Source organism: Anolis sagrei, chromosome 5 (assembly GCF_037176765.1).
Source record: "Anolis sagrei isolate rAnoSag1 chromosome 5, rAnoSag1.mat, whole genome shotgun sequence".
Lineage (NCBI taxonomy): Eukaryota > Metazoa > Chordata > Lepidosauria > Squamata > Dactyloidae > Anolis > Anolis sagrei.
The window spans coordinates 109,183,584-109,200,791 of NC_090025.1; the positions used below are offsets into that span (position 1 = coordinate 109,183,584).

The following is a 17,208-nucleotide window of genomic DNA, read 5'->3' on the forward strand; positions in this document are numbered from 1 at the left end:
CCAAGAAAGCCAAAGAAGACCTTAAGATCATGACAGGGGAAGGGCCTAGTAGGATGCTTAAGGGATTGGTGCAATGCCTAATTTGTGTATGGAGTTACTATGTTTTCATATGTTTAATGGTTTTATATTGTACTTGCTGTACCCTGCCACGCGTTGCTGTGGCCTATAGTAAGAATTTTCGAAGTAGAGGTAGATATCTAGATGATTATGAAAGAGAGGTACCACCTATACCTTCCCTCCTTTTTCTTCCCCTTCCCTTTTCTCTCCTTTCTTCCTTCTCTACCTCTTTCTTTCATTCTTTCTTTCACTCTTTGGTTTCATCCTTCCTTCTCTCTTTCCTTCCTTCCCTCCCCCTTTCTCTACTTCTTCCTTTGTCTCCTTCCTTCCCTCTTTCCTTCCTTCGTTCAGTTTTTATTTCCTTTTCTCCTTCCTTCCTTCTTTACCTCTTTCCTGCCTTCCCTTCCCTTTTTCTTTCCTTTGTACTTTTTCTTCTTCCTTTCAGTACCTATTTCCTTCCTTCCTTCCTTCTCTCCTTCCTTCCTTCCCTCTTTCCCTCCTTTCTTCTCTCTTTCCTTCCTTCCTTCTCTCCTTCATTCCTTCCCTCTTTCCCTCCCTTCTCTCTTTCCTTCCTTCCCCCTTTCCCTCCTTCATTCCTTCTCTTTTTCCCTCCCTCCTTTCTTTTCTCCTTCCTTCCTGTCTGTTCCCCCCCCCCCATACCATGGTAGAGTCCCTTCTAAGTCTATTCTATGAGTCTATTTAATATAGAAATATGTAATAGTAACATTGTATTATATAGTAGTATATATAACAATAATATATATAATGTATTATATAGCAATATATATAATAGTAATATATAAAGTATTATAATTCTATATATATATACAGGGGCGGCTCAACCCATTACGCAAAGTAAGCATTTGCAGTATAGTTGATTTTGCCCAGGGACGCTCTTGGGGTGCTCTTGGGGGGAAATAGACCTTGACATATGCAAGTTGTAGTTACTGGGATGTATAGTTCACCTACAATCAAAGAGCATTCTGAACTCAACCAATGATGGAATTGAACCAAGTATGGCATACAGAACTCCCACGGCGAACAGAAAATATATATCAGTGATTGGTTGGGGGGGGGGGGGGGCAAAATACTGTTTGCTTACTGTTGAAAATTACCTAGGGCCGCCTCTGTATATATATCACACCAACCAGTGATCCAACATCCATATATGTGTGTGTGCATGTGTGCGTGTGTCTACACTGCCATATAATCCAGTCCTAAGTAGATAATCTGGATTTTACATGGCAGGATGTAAGGTTTGACTTTGGGTGCATCTACACTGTAGATTTAATAAAGGAGGATGAAGCTGGTGAGGGGAGGAGAAAAAGGAAGGAAAGAAAGGGAGGAAGGGAAGGGAATGGAGGGAAGGAGAAGGAAGGGAAGTAGAGAAAGGGAGGGAGGGAAGGAGGGAGGGAAGGAAGGCGTTGGACCAGATGGCCTTTAGGGCTCCTTCCAACTGGTTGGCCATCTGTTGCGAGGGCTTTGATGATGTCTTCAGTTACTGCCAAATGAGGTTGGGCTGGATGGTATTCCAAGCCATGTCAGTTTCATGTGTCCCTATTACCTTGTGCTGTGGGAGTGTGTGTGTGTGTGGGGGGGGGGGGGGCAGAGAGTCAGAGTGTGTGCACAGAGTGTGGCCAGCCTCCCTCTTTTTTCCTTCCCCCCCCCCTCTCCTCAGCTTCTGCGCTTTGATCCCTTGCCTTAGTGTTAGGGGCCGAGAGACATCGCAGCAGCTGCTGCTGCTTCGGAACCCCCATTCTGTGTCCTCAGCATGAAGGGGGGGGATAGGGGAGGTGTGTTGTCTTCTTCCTTTTTTGAATTTAAAGGTGTTTTAGTGGGGGTTTTTTCAGTGATGGTCACTCCTTGGATTGTGAGGAGTTTTTTTGCCAAATTTGGGGTCATTTTGGCCCTGTATTTTTATTGTTTTTAAGTTACTCATTATGCACCGAGCATTTATATATATATAGATTTATTTATATGTCTATTGTTTCTAGTGATTTTATTTATTTATTTATTTATTTATTTATTTATTTACTGTCTTTGTATACTGCCTTTCTCAGCCCGTAGGCGACTCAAGGTGGTTAACAGGGTAAAATTCAATGCTTACAAAATCATAAATACAATTAAAAACATAACATATAATAAAAAATTAAACATATCTATATAAATAAAAATGTAATGCTTGTTTGTGTGATTAACATAACTCAAAAACCACTGGATGAATTGACACCAAATTTGGACACAATACACCTATCAGGCCAATGAGTGACCATCACTCATAAAAATACTGAAAAACACAGCAGATGAGACTTAAAAAGCCAAAAAACCAAAAATAAAATCATTACAATGCATGTGCAAAGCCACATATGTACACAAACACACATATATACACAAATATATACAGAAATATGTACACACATATATGCACACACAAAACACATACACAGAATGGGGGAAGGAAGGTAGGAAGGAAGGAAGGAAGGAAGGAAGGAAGGATGAAAAGAAGTAGGAGAGAAAAAAGGAAAGAAGGAGAGAAGGAAAGAAAGAAACGTTTAGAAGGAAGGAGAGAAGGAAATAAAAAAGTGAAAGAGGGAAGGAAGGAGAGAAGGAACAAAAGCGGGAAAGAGGGAGGGAGGGAAGAAAGGAAAGAGACAAGGAATGATGGAACCAAAGAGCAAAGGAAGCAAGAAAAGAAACAGAAGGAAGAAAAAAGAAGGGAAAGAAAAAGAGGGAAGGAAGAAGAGAAAGAAAGGAGAGAAAGAGTGAGGGAAGGTTGGCCACAGCAACACGTGGTGGGTATAGCTAGTCAATAAAATATAAATTCATAGTGTCTCCTTGTTAAAAACATTGTCCAGTCTCATTGTCGTTGTTCCATTTTCCTGTCAGTTACTCTGCATTTGGAAACACTTGTTCAAAAATCCACATCTTGACTTTTATTTTATGGTTTGTATTGTTTGTATAATGAAGCATTGAACTTTTGCCTAGACGTCTGTTCTACACCACTCTGAGTCTCCTGAGGGGTGAGAAGAGCGGGATAGAAATGAAGTAAATAATAATAAATAATAATAATTGGGAAACAATGCTTTAAATAGATTAAATCTATTGGCCCGGAACATAACTCGACCCATAAACATTTTTTGATCTAGGTAATTTTTATTTCAGCATCCCTCAGACATTTCCTTTTCCAGAAATAGTCATTTCTTCAAAAATAGTAAAAATGATTCTTTAGTCTGACCACGCTAACCGCATATGTCTTTATTCATTACGATGTATTCTGTTATTATTCATTCACATTCCTTGATGCTGGGATTTCCACCCAAACCACATGGATGAATTTGTGAATTAGTCTTGACTGGTGCTATTGGGAATGCTTTCTTTAACTCCTCTGTCTACAGAATCATCTAATAATAATAAATGAAAATATGGGAAGGGATATGCTTCATGAGGATTAGAAATCAGAGACAGATAGCCATTGCAAATAATGTTTTTAGATTGCATTTGTACCTTAATAAATGATCAGATTTATAGAAACTTGTCATCATGTCATTGTCCTTATTAAAGTGCCGGAATAGCAAATAATTAAAATAAATATTAAGAAACAAAAACACCCTGCTAATAAAAAGCATGTCTACAACAACGAGGAAGTGGAAGGAATGGCTATCTGTTTGCTAATCGCCCATGAAGCACTTCAATTAATTTTTAACACCAAAAAATAAAAGGGCCTGGATTTAGTATATTTTGATAAATTGGAACCCACGTTTCTCCTAGATGACTAGTGACTCCCAGTGGTCACATTTAAAAACTGCATAAAACTTACAGAATGGAAAAAAAAACTATTGTGTTACTACAGCTAGACAAATGGTGAACTGTGTGACAGATGAACCATGTGAAAAGCTGCTTCTGCTTCTTTAATTTCCTATTATTAATACAGTATAATAACAGACACATGACTCTAACTTTCTGTGCTCCCTTTTTAGTAGCAACAAGAATCAACATTGCCCGAAGACGGAAAGACTATAGATATACAGGCAACAGCATTGGATGCATCTACAGCACAAAATTAATGCAGTTTCACACCACTTTAACTGCCATAGTTCAATGCGATCATAGATTATGGTAGTTATGGGTGGTGGTGCTGGGTCCAGTGGCTCTGAGCAGGCTTTGAGGGGAGAAGTACTCCTTTTTTCCCAAATAATTTTTATAAAACAGTTACTAGGACTGTGTGGTGGGGAAACAAGGTAAGGAAAAGAAAAAAATGGTATAATAGATTAGTTATTGGTTAGTTGCATCTTTACAAATCTCTATGTTGCAAGGAGAAAACAAAGAGGGTGAAAGTTGTTGAGGTATGGAGAGCTCTTTTACAAAATTATCGTTGTTACAACTAAGTCTTCATTTCTATTTCTTTAACATATATTTCATAAAATATTGAGGATTCTAACAATTTTAATTTTAAGTCAATTGGTTGTATCTTCTTGTGTCCTCTCATCCTCCCATGCCCATCAAAACTAAAATAACGTCTTTTGGCGCTGGTGTTGGTGCTGCTGCTGTTAAGGGAGCTTTTTAATCTGAGCTGGTAGTGCCCAGTAGTCCCTGCGGGCAGTCAGAGGTGATGAGACTACACCTCTTACAGTGGCCCGCTGATGTTTTGTCATTGTGCAGAAATTCAAGGAATACTTCTTTATCTATTTTAAAAATGTATATTTGTAAAAACGTTTTAAAATTCCTAAAAATTAGTGGATGATCTAAATGTTCTGAAATTTGGCAAGCTTACAGTCACAAATGTGTCCTACAAGTGTGGAAACTTTCATCCTGACAGCTGAAAAAAATTTCAATCTTCTGAGACTGAGTGTGACTCACCTAAGGTGTTTAAATTGGGGGAAAAATCTGAAAAACAGTGAATGACTGGATCTTTTTGAAACTTGGCAGGAATGATGCTGTACTCAATGTTCTGTCACTGTGGAGAAATTCAAGGGGATGCTTCGTTTGTTTTTGTTTTTTAAATTATTTTGATTTTTTGAATCTCCTAAGATCAGTGTATAACCAAAATGTTCTGAAACTTGACAGGCTTACACTTGTAAATTTAGCCTAAACATGTAGCAAGTTTCATCCTGATAACCATAAAAATAAGGAAAAAAACAAGTCTCATAAGTTTTGTAATTGCTGCTAATGGGCCGAATCTTGTTGAAAGAATACCAAAACTTTGGAATTTGAATTGCTAATCAAAATGCTTCCCCCCTCCCCCAATCTTCCAAAAATGAAATGGGGGTCCAAATTTCCAAACAAAACCAAAATGGATTTCTGCCATTTCTCACACCTCTAATTGTAACATGGACCATGCTACCATCTGCCTGCTCTGCTGCTGAGGTTATCTTATCAAAGTAGGGGACCTAGGCAGACAATGACCTGACAACAACCCTACTCAATAAATACCACTCCAAACCAGCTATGGTAAGAATGCTCTCCTGACACCTTATGATAACATGTTGTTATTTTTTGAACCTCAAATTGTTGATATTGGAAAAACACACTGGAAACTGGGTGCACACTGGTAGGTACTAAAGCAACACATTGCCACACACAAACCTCTTCCATTCTATAATTTATAGGCAATTTATGTCTGGGGTTACAAACTAAGCTTTTGTCTCCACCATGGTGGATTACAGATGTTCTCTGAACAAAAACCAGGAAGCTGTGAACAATTCTTCATGCCATCCCGTAACCTGCTTGCAGCTTCTGTTAACATAAGTGTCCTTGAAGGCATCACAAAGCCTGTTTCCATTTGCCTTAAGAGACCCCAGTCAGTGCATCCACTTTTTGTTGGGTCTTAATCGACAAATGGCTCCCTTTCGGGAATTACATAGGCTATCCCTCCAACATTGCTTGGTCAATGCACAGTTTTTATCAACAAAAACACAGTTTTTAGTAAGTGCTGTTGCTGTGCCCTTATTTGTTGGTTCACCAGGACCCCAGAATCTGGAAGAAGAAAAAAGAAAGACTTTTAAGCAGTTAAAAGTTGTACAATACTATATTTATATTTAAATATAAGTATACTAAAATTTACTGATATTTAAGGCTAGTCAATTGAGCAACTGCTAAACAAAATAAACAATGCAGGTAGAATTCCAATCCACTGCTATGTTAGTCTGAAACACCAGCATGCAAATGGATCTTGAAGTACTTAGAGAAAGTGGAAGCATAAGTACATGCCATGCATGCATCTGAGGAAATTTGAGGGAGGTCTTCAAAAAATGTCAGCATATTATATATTTTTATTGGAAACAGTGAGGGTGGTAGTAGTAGTAATTGGTTGTGTCTGAAAGTTTCATGCATCTTGTCTATCTTGGAAACTGGCTGGCCTTGCCATTTAGTATAATTACTTCATGAGATGGCTGACGGCAGGAGGCAGTGGCGTTCCACTTTGCTGCAGGGCAAATGGAATCCAACGGCCCATGCCTCGCATTGCAGGGGTCCATGGGAGAGCGATCACATGGGGGAAGCGTGAGAGCTTTTGGAGCATGTATGGTGTGCATGCTCCCCCCCCCCCAATAGATTTAATGGCAACATGGAAATCCTCCAGTATTGCCTCTGCAGCACACCAGTTCTGCCCTACTTCACCCACAGAGCTGGCATGATGTCTGATGGGAGCTCGCCAATTCAATGGGTGACTGGGGCTAGATCAGCATATGCCACCAATTCTAGCCCTGTATGATGAGGTCGTAAGAGTTATCATGCTGTGATGAAGATGGCTGCGAAATGTATAAGTTCTACCACAGAGGAAAAAATTTCTATCTTTTACTTTTTGGAAGCAGAAGGTGAGCCGAGAGCATAAATCCACCTCCGCATGTGAGCTCAGTATGGGGATAAAGTCCTCTCTTGTAGACTCATCTATGCATGGATTGAAATGTTAAAAATGTCTGTACTATGAACATGACAGATGCAGAGTGCTCTAAACACCCAGCTACTGCCAGGACCACCAGGAATGAACCCTGGAACTGATTCGTGAAAACAGAAGAATAACAGTCAAAGATGCTGCAGGAAAGCTGAATGTGAGTGTTGGATTTGCCTGTGAACTGATTCATCGCAGCCTTGAATTCAGTAAAGTCTGTGCCAGTTGGATGCCTAAGCTACTGACTGAGGAGCTTGAAGGGGAAGAGAATTTTCATGTGATGGTGATGTGAAAGCAGCGGCGCATCAGTGACTAGGAGCTCCACCAAAAACATTTTTGCTGATGCCATTAAATGTTGGTATGACACTGGGGAAAATACATTGCAAAGGAAGATGACTATGTAGAATATCCATATAATTTGTTTTTTGAATTCTTAATACAGTTTTAAAAAGTGCTGAAACTTTTTGAAGACCCCTCATAGAATAAAGGGTTCATCTAGTATAGAATTAGTGTGGATTTAATGGCATTTTAACTCCAGTGGAATTCTGGGAGTTGTTTTGCAAAATCTTTAGCCTTTCCTGTCAAAGATCAATTTTCTCCTGGACTTCCATAGAAGTTCAGTTTTGTGTGCAATCCATTTCTTCCTGGACTTCAATACAGATTTTTTTCAACTTTTTCTTCTCTGCAATTAGAGCATAAACTTGGATTATGGTTATATTGATGATCTTCCCCGCCTTCCTGCCCTATAGAAAAAGTCTTATTGCTGTGATTTTTTCAGATTTTGCATAATTTCATTTGAACTGCTTTTGCTACATCTCTCCTATCAATGCCACCCCATTTCTTAACTTTCCATTTGCATTTCCTGAGAAAAACACTGTGTATCTTGCTCAAAATGTTCCATTGCCATGCATTTAAGCTCACTTATCTTAAGTAATATTTATATGTTCCATTTTTTTCTTCACCATTAGCATCCCTTGATTCATGCTTGCCATATTTCATGTTTATTTATTTATTTATTTATTTAAAACATTTATATTCCGCTCTTCTCACCCCGAAGGGGACTCAGGGCGGAGCACAGCATATACACGGCAAACATTCAATGCTGGGACGCAGATTCACATACAATACATAAACATTAAAAAAATCAAAATATTAAAATACACCATTTAAAACATCCTAGTCATCTGCGTCAAATCATTGGCCTGGTCATCTTTCCTATTGCCGCTTTATTGCCCTGTCCCAAAAGCTTGGTCGCACAGCCAAGTTTTTACCATCCTTCTAAAGGACAGGAGAGAAGGGGCCAACCTGATCTCACCAGGAAAGGAGTTCCATAGCCGGGGAGCAATCACCGAAAAGGCCTGTCTCTCGCCCCCACCAATCGTGCCTGTGACAATGGTGGGACGGAAAGCAGGGCTCCCTGGAGGATCTTAATCTCCACGATGGTTCATAGGGGGAGATGCGTTCAGACAGGTAATTTGGGCCGGGGCCGTTTAGGGCTTTATAGGCCAAAGCCAGCACTTTGAATTGTGCCTGGTAGCAAACTGGCAGCCAGTGGAGCTGGGGTAACATTGGAGTTGTGTGCTCCCTGTATGCCGCCCCAGTTATTAACCTGGCTGCCTCTCGTTGGACTATTTGAAGCTGCTGAGCAGTCTTCAAAGGCAACCCCACGTAGAGTGCATTGCAATAGTCTATCCTAGATGTAACGAGAGCGTGGACCACCGTGGCCATGTTACTGCGATATGTGTGTGTTGCATAGTTCAGACTTTTCATATCCCTATCAAAAATTCAATTTCAGATACTTCAGCTGGAGAGTGTCAGTGTCATGGCAATTGCTGAGCGTGGGCCAGAAATACAGAGTATTACATGCTTTCTACAAATCTCTCTCTCTTTAAAAAAAATACATTAATTATCAGGCAGCAGAAAAAAAAAACATTTTTATGACGTTTCTAAAATACAAGCAGTGGATGAATTTTGCCCAGAAACTTACGTTTGTATCAGAGGACGGCCTTCTTCCAATACCCAATCATTATTCCACTTATAAAGTCCAATCCAGTAGTCAACAGGACTGCCCTTGACACGGGATTCTATAAATTCCTAAAAATAGCACAAATCAGTAGGTTTTTTTTTCAAATCTTCCTGAACCACTATTTCCTACCCCAAAAGACAAAACATACATTGATAGAAGTTCTACCACATTCACCCTCTCACTCACAGATGCTGTGGGGGGTGGGGAATTGACCTTGACATCTGTGAGTTGTAGATACTGGGATTTATAGTTCACCTTTAATCAAAGAGCATTCTGGACCCCACCAATGATGGATCTGGATGTAACTTGTCACACAGACATCACATGATCAACAAAAAAAACTGGAGGGTTTTGGTGCGAATTGACCTTGATTCACCTATAGTTCACCTACATCCAGAGAGCTCTGTGAACCCAAAAACAATGGATCTGGACCAAACTTGGAATACCTTCGAGGCATGCAAAATTTTGAATATTGGAGGGGTTTGGGAGGGACCTGGACCACATTTGGCATACATAACCCCATGACCAACTGAGTGGTTTTGGGAAAATTGACCTTGATTTCTGGGAGTTGTTGTTCAGCTACATCCACAGACATGGTAACCAGGACCACCAACAATCGACCGGGTCCAAACTTGGTAAACAGAACCCATTACCAAGTGAACTTAATGGAGGGGCTTGAGTGGACTGACCCGCCATGGTGGGAGTTTGAGTTCATCCTGCAGGCACTGAACCTAACCGATCACACATCTGGAGCAAACTTGCCACACATTGCCAACATGACCAACTTTAAGTACTGATGGAGTTTGAGGAGGTTAAAGCATGTTCTTAATGAGACCATTCATTAAAAAAATTAAAATGACTTTTTCAAATAACCAGGCTATTGTCAGGTACCTAAGCTAGCAGTGTAATAAATGGTGGGTGGAGTGGCTTCCTTTTGGTCCTGTCGTTTTTATGAGCACCTCAATTGATCTGTATCACATTGAACCATGGCAGTTTAAGTGGTGTCAGTCTTCATCAATTCCTCAGTTTAGGTCTTCCCTTATCTGTCATTTCCTTTTGCTCCTGAAGGGCCCCTCTAGACCAAGGGCCCCTCTAGACAGGCCAAAAATCCAAAAGGAGGTGGGATTCCTATTTTATCTTTGAATGGATGCCACATAGCTGGCCTAAACCCCATGCTTTTGCGGGGCGGGGGGGGGGGAAGTGTCCAGATACCCCTGCTGATCTGAGATCGGCAGGGGTGGGCATGGGCACTGCCAGCCTCCCCCTCCATTCCTCCATTTCCCTAAGGTCTTTATCTCCCCCACCCGCCTTCTCCCTTGAAAGAGATGAAGGAGAGTTTTGGGTAGGGAAGGGGGAATTTTTGCTCCAAGGCCCTTTGTTGGTTCTTCCAGGGAGAACAAAAAGAAACAAAGGCTTTGGACCTGCATCTAAGGAAGGCTCTGGTAAGTTGAGATGTAAAGGGGGAGGGCAGAGAGGGAGTCCAGATAGGGGGGGGGGAGGGAAGCAAAACATTTGTTTGCTATGCCTGCAGGGATACGCATGGATGGAAAAGTATGTGTGTTTTCAGCAAGAATCGGGTTTAAAGGGCAACTTTTAAACACGTGTTTTCCAGCCTTTAATCCGCTTCCTCCTGATTTCTCCCACATTTTGACTAACATCCCCCCCCCTCTCTAAACCCAGTTTAACCTGGGTTATAATGCATGTGTAGAAAGACCCCAAGATATCCAAGCCCAAGTGATATAGAGGCATACCCAATGGATCCAATGGTGAAACCATCATTCAGTTACATATGTTATCGAGGTCCCCCTGTGTTCTGCTCACCTCTTCCTCTGGGCTGTTAATGCTAGCTAAGATGGAATCTCTGGTTGTACATGCGTGTCTTGCTTCATTGAATGTGTGTTTGTCTGCTTGAAACAAAAAGAGGCTGCCACCATGTACATTCCAATCATTGGCAATCCTTTTGGTAATATCGGCTGCAATCCAAATCAGGAACATGGGAAGAAGGATGGAGTGGGAAATACAAGAGAGGATTCAGTAGAAGCTAATCGGTGGCAACTCCCTGCTGATATTTATATACAAAGATAAAGGGCATTATGTACAGTACTGACAATTCATGATATAGCACCACGTGTTCCCCCCACCCACCCCGTTATTGTTGTTGATAGTGACAACATTAAAAATATGGCCATAGTTTCACTAACCCATGCTCTGAGGGAAATTGTCTCCATAGGAATTCTCTTGGTCCTCTAGCATGATTCTCTGCTTTGCTTCCCCTGAAACTTACCATAGAGTTTCCAAACTCTGCAATGGAACACACCAGTGTGCATCCTGTAGTCCACAGGTGTTTCACATAAAAATGCTTCCACTCTCTGCCCCCATGAAAGAGACTCCCAAAGGGCATTCAGTCCAACTCCTTTCAACCAGGCAGGAAGAGTCAGCCAAAGCCCTCCCAACACACAGCATCCAGCCTCCCTAATAAAAACCTTTAGGGTAGGGGACTCCATTGGACTCCCAGGCAGTCTATACAGTCTATACTTCAATAAGGCTGGAAGGGACCCCCAGAGGCATCCAGTCCAATCCCCTTCAGCCAGGAAGGAAAACACAGTCAAAGTACTCCCAACAGATGGCTATCCAGCCTCCATTTCAAAACCTTCCGAGGTTTAATCCCCGCAGAAGTGGACTGCTGGTGCTGTTCAAGTGTAGTACTGCTATAATGTTTATCATTTGCATAATTTGTTGATTGACTTGCAATAATTATCACTAACATGGATAAGTTTCTATTTTAGAAAAGAAAATTTGTTGACATCGGTTGTGATGAACCCCATGGAGTGTCCATAGAGAAAACTACACAAGAATCAACTATAGGACATAAGAAGTGTAAAGAGGAAATTTCCAAATCTCATTTATACAGTACAAATTATATGAAATGTATATATAATATGTATATTATATGCTATAATTGTGTGTGTGTGTGTGTGTATTTATTTATTTATTTATTTGCTTTATTTCTATACCGCGTTTCTCAACCTATAATAGGTGACTCAATGCGGTTTATTGTGTATTGTATGAAATTCTTATAAGGAGTTGGTGTAACCTCCAGCTTGCTAGTAAAACTGAATTACCATGTCATGAAAGGATTCATGTCTAAAAAACGTGGCAGCAACACGAAAAATTTGGAAAGTTCTTGCAGCCACACTGAAGGGCTGAACAAATTCCTAGAGAGGATGCCTCTATCTTTGGAATTTTGAAGAGATATAGGAAATGAAACCATAGCTTCTAAAAAATGTAAAACAAATAGAATTGAAATAATGGGAGAAGGTTTGGAATCAAAAAATTAAATATACTTATTCTTACGACCTTAAAGAGAACCTACTTAAAATGATACGCAGATGGTATTTAACAACCCCAAAAATTTCAAAATGTTATAAAGACACATCAGATAAGTGTTGGAAATACGAACATCAAACAGGCACCATCTTCCATGCCTGGTGGACGTGTCCAAAAGAAAAAGAGTTCTGGATTACAATTCAAGAAGAGATACAAAAAAATTAAAAATACAAATTCAAAGGGAACCAGAATATTTTCTTTTAGAGATTCTAGACTTCGAAGGAGATTTTAAAAAGAAGATACTGTTTCATTATCTGACTACGGCAGCTAGGATTGTATTTGCAAAACATTGGAGATCAAAAGAAACACCCCCAAAAAAGAAGAATGGCAAAATAAGGTTTTGGAAATAATGAACATGGACAAACTGACATACTGGCTATCCACAAACCAGGGGATCTCAAAGAAATACACAAACTGGGACCCAGTAAAAAAACTTTTTCAAACAGCGGAAAATAGAAATTATCATCTAAAAAGAGTAAATCACAAATAAGGAAGAAAAAGAAGGGAAGCAGATAAATTCTGAAAAACAGGAAAAAAAGAAACTTTAAAGAACACCAAAGTCTACATGGAAGTCAACAATACTATATAATTTTCTCTGAAATATTTTTTCTCTTTTTTTTTCTTTTTCTCTTTTTCCTCAAATACATTTTCTCTATTTTTCTATATACTTCGACCTTAATGTTCCTACTTTCCTATCCAAACTGAATATGTTTTCCCACTTTCAATGTTATCCTTTTTTTGTTTTTTTTCTAATCTTCCTAATAAAAAACATTTCAAAAAATATTTAATTTTTTTAAAATGTAAAACTAAATGTATAGGGACACTTACATATACATAAAACACCAACAGGAGACAATAATGACACAGTTTTCAAGACAGTGCTCTTGCCTTGAGATTCCTCATCATGATCTTGAGAACATTAGGAGAGGGAACAGATTTCCTTGGTTCTCCTTTGGCCCCATCTACACTGTCAAATAATTTAGTTTTCAACTGCATTATATGGTCAATATAGAGCATATAATGCAGATTATATTATATGGATCTACACTGCCATATAATCCAGTTAAGTACACTTCTGAAACTGCATCATATGGCAGTATAGATGAGGCAGAGGACTGGAACAACCCTGAACCAATGGACACAACCAGGTGGGTCTTTTGCTCTTTGCCAATATGTTGCATGTGGCAGTTTGGATCTTCTTCAAACACACTTCACCCTCATAGTCTCTGAGTAACTTACTTACCGATAGCTTCATCCAGTTCAACAATCTTTGCACTCCAGGATGCCAATATGTCTGCATACTTCTGGGTTTCATTGAGTACGTCAATATCTGAAACAAAGGAACAATTTGAGTAATAGAATGCGAGAGTTGGAAGAGATCCCAAGGGTCATCCAGTCCAACCCTATATCTTCTTTTTAAACTGATGTTTTTAAGTAGTTTATCTGTTGTTTGCTTTTAGCTAATAGGATGTGAAGCTTATATCAGAATAGATTGGCCAGAATAGATTAGAGGTCATCTGCATTTTCATTTTCTTTTCTTTTTTTTCTTGGCACTTTTTTGTCTTTATACTCTATTTTTTCTTGATTTACTTTTTAAAAATTAATATAACTTTTAACACTTTTTAAATAAAGTTAATTAAAATTTATAAGGATGTAGTGAACTATAACTCACATCATTCTGGGTCAATTCCCCCAAACACTGTCAGTATTAAAAGTTAATCATGTTGGGTGTGTGTGTCTGGTTTCGTCTATATTTATGTAGGTTAGGTTCATAGTGCTCTCTGGTTGTGGGTGAATTAAAAATTCCAAAATTCTAGGTCAGTTCTCCCCAAACCTTGCCCTTATTTGAAGTTGTTCAAGTTTGGTATGTGTGCCAAGTTTGGTCAAGATCCATCATCAGTTGGGTTCACAGTGTTCTTTGATTGTGGGTTAACTACAATTTCCCAGTTCCTGAGTCAACCCCGCCAAACTCCACCAGTATTCAAAGTTGGTCATATTGGATATGCATGCCAGTTTTGGTCCAGATCCATTGTCAACTAGGTTCACAGTGCTCTCTGGATGTGGGTGAACTACAACTACCAGAATCCAAGGTAGTTGGATTCTGGTAGTTGGGGTTCAGAGTACTCATTGACTGCAGATGAACTATAAATCCCAGTACTCACAACTCTTATTAACCAAGGTCACCCCCCCCCCCCCACACACACACACACACACACAAAACTTCTACAGTATTTTTCTTTTTTGGATCTTGGGGATTCTGTATACCAAATTTAATCTAGGTCACAGTGCTGTACGGGTCACAGTGCTGTCTTGATGCAGAGTGAACTACAACTTCCATCATGTTGAGTCAGTCCCCCAAACCCTGCCAGTATGTTCAGTTGCTGGTCAATTCTGCTGTGTGCCATAGAAAAGAGTAGGGAAGGCTTATAGGACAGGCAGTGGGCAGGATCATGCAAATTCCACATCAATGGAGAGAGTAAGAAACACTGAGATGCCTGTGGTGGAGGAAAGATATAAAATCTAGGATGAAAATTTCCATATGAAAGTATTCACTTGGGTGGTGGGTAGTATTGTGTTTGTGGAGGGCATTGGCATGGTTCTAGAACATGTAACCTGCAATGTCATTGGAGGGAGGGCCTTTGGTGTCTCCTGAGTGGTGGGGGTTTTAAGCTATTTATGGAAGTAGGAGCCTGTCTATGTCTGTGGACCCCAGTTACACACACATACATATATATTCATTTTTATAGATACAGATATAGATACATTGTTCCCTACTTTGAGGGAACAGAGGCAGGTAAGAAATGATAATAACAATGATGATGACAGGCAGAGTAAAAGCAGCCTTATCATGATGAATTATTGCTTACCCAACTGTGTTCGGAGTGTTGGTTCTTGCACTTTCATAAATCTTGAAATTTTCCTGACTGCGCCGCGTAGGTTAGCAGTTTTCTCACGTTCTGCTGCATCTGATGGAGAGAAAAGGGGAGACATAAACACCTTTGTTGCCACAATCATCCAACTGTGGCTTTCCTTCTCCTGTAAGGGATGTCATTCTTAGTAGGAGAATGAATGCAATTTATTTTATTTATTTATTTATTTCGAGGTTTTATATACCGACCCTCTCACCTTCAAAGAGGGATTCGGACCGGTTCACAACATGTGTTAACATACAAAAAATATACAATAACAACACAATGCCACTTCATTACACGATTAAAATATCAGCACCATACACATTAAAATATTAACATCCTAGTTAAAAGAGCCAAATCGTCCAACACCATCACAATCACATTCATCATCCTCCTTTCATGTGGGCAAAGAATTAAATCAGTTGTCAAATGCCACGTTCCACAACCAGGTCTTTGTTAGTTTCCTGAACGTCATGAGGGAGGGGGCAGTTCTAATCTCTAATGGCAGGGAGTTCCAGAGTCGAGGGGCCACCATCGAGAAGGCCCTGTCCCTCGTCCCCACCAGCCGTGCTTGTGCAGGCGGAGGGACCGAGAGCAGGGCCCCTCCAGACGATCTTAGTAGTCTTGATGGTTCGTAAGGGAGAATACGTTCGGAGAGGTAAACAGGGCCGGAGTCGTTTAGGGCTTTATAGGTTAACACCAGCACTTTGAATTGTGCTCGGAAGCTAATCGGCAGCCAGTGGAGTTCGAGTAACAGCGGAGTGGTGTGCTCCCTGTATCCCGCACCCGTTAGTAATCTGGCTGCCGCGCGTTGTACTTGCTGCAGCTTCCGGGCAGTCTTCAGAGGCAACCCCACGTAGAGAGCGTTGCAGTAATCTAAGCGGGATGTAACCAAAGCGTGTACTACCGTGGCCAAGTCAGCCCTCCCAAGGTACGGACGCAGCTGGCGCACAAGTTTTAATTGTGCGAATGCTCCCCTGACCACCGCTGAAACCTGGGGTTCCAGGCTCAGCGATGAATCCAGGAGAACTCCCAGACTGAGTACCTGTGCTTTTAGGGGGAGTGTGACCCCGTCCAACACAGGCTGTAACCCCGTACCCTGTTCGGTCTTACGACTGACCAGGAGTACCTCTGTCTTGTCTGGATTTAGTTTCAATCTGTTGTCCCTCATCCAGTCCGTGACAGCGGCCAAGCACCGGTTCATGACCTGAACAGCCTCCTTAGTGGCAGGTGGAAATGAGTGATAGAGTTGGACATCATCTGCGTACAGATGACATCGCACCCCAAAACTCCGGATGATCTCTCCCAACGGCTTCATGTATATGTTAAACAACATAGGGGACAGTATTGAGCCCTGCGGGACTCCACAGTACAATGGCCGAGGAGTCGAGCAGGAGTCCCCTAGTGACACCTTCTGGGAGCGACCCTCGAGAAAGGACCGGAGCCACTGCAAGGCAGTACCCCCGAGACCCATTCCCGCGAGGCGTCCCAGAAGGATACCGTGGTCGACGGTATCGAAGGCCGAAGAGAGGTCCAGCAGAACTAACAGGGACACACTCCCCCTGTCCAGTTCCCGGTGCAGATCATCAACTAAGGCGACCAAGGCTGTCTCAGTACCATGTCCCAGCCTAAAGCCAGACTGTGACGGATCTAGATAGTCCGTGTCCACCAGGAATTCCTGGAGTTGCGAGGCCACCACACGTTCCAGGACTTTGCCCAAGTAGGGGAGATTGGAGACTGGCCGAAAGTTGACGAATTGAGTGGGGTCTAGTGATGGTTTTTTCAACAGCGGTTTGATGACAGCTTGTTTTAAGCTGGCTGGAATCTTGCCTTCCCGAAGGGAGGCATTAACCACCACCTTTACCCACTCTGCCAAACCCCCTCTGGCTTCTTTTACCAGCCAGGAAGGGCAGGGGTCTAGGATGCATGTGGTGGGCCTC

General features: G+C 41.1%; 1 long non-coding RNA gene across 1 annotated transcript; it reads right to left on the reverse strand.

Annotated features, from left to right (window-relative positions):
- Positions 1–10,795: 10,795 nt before the first annotated feature.
- On the reverse strand, positions 10,796–15,301 carry LOC132777198 (uncharacterized). The gene is made up of 3 exons (XR_010909966.1): positions 15,224–15,301; positions 13,600–13,686; positions 10,796–10,942 (listed from the first exon to the last, which is right to left on the reverse strand). It is a non-coding gene; the product is annotated as an uncharacterized lncRNA (long non-coding RNA).
- Positions 15,302–17,208: the final 1,907 nt, after the last annotated feature.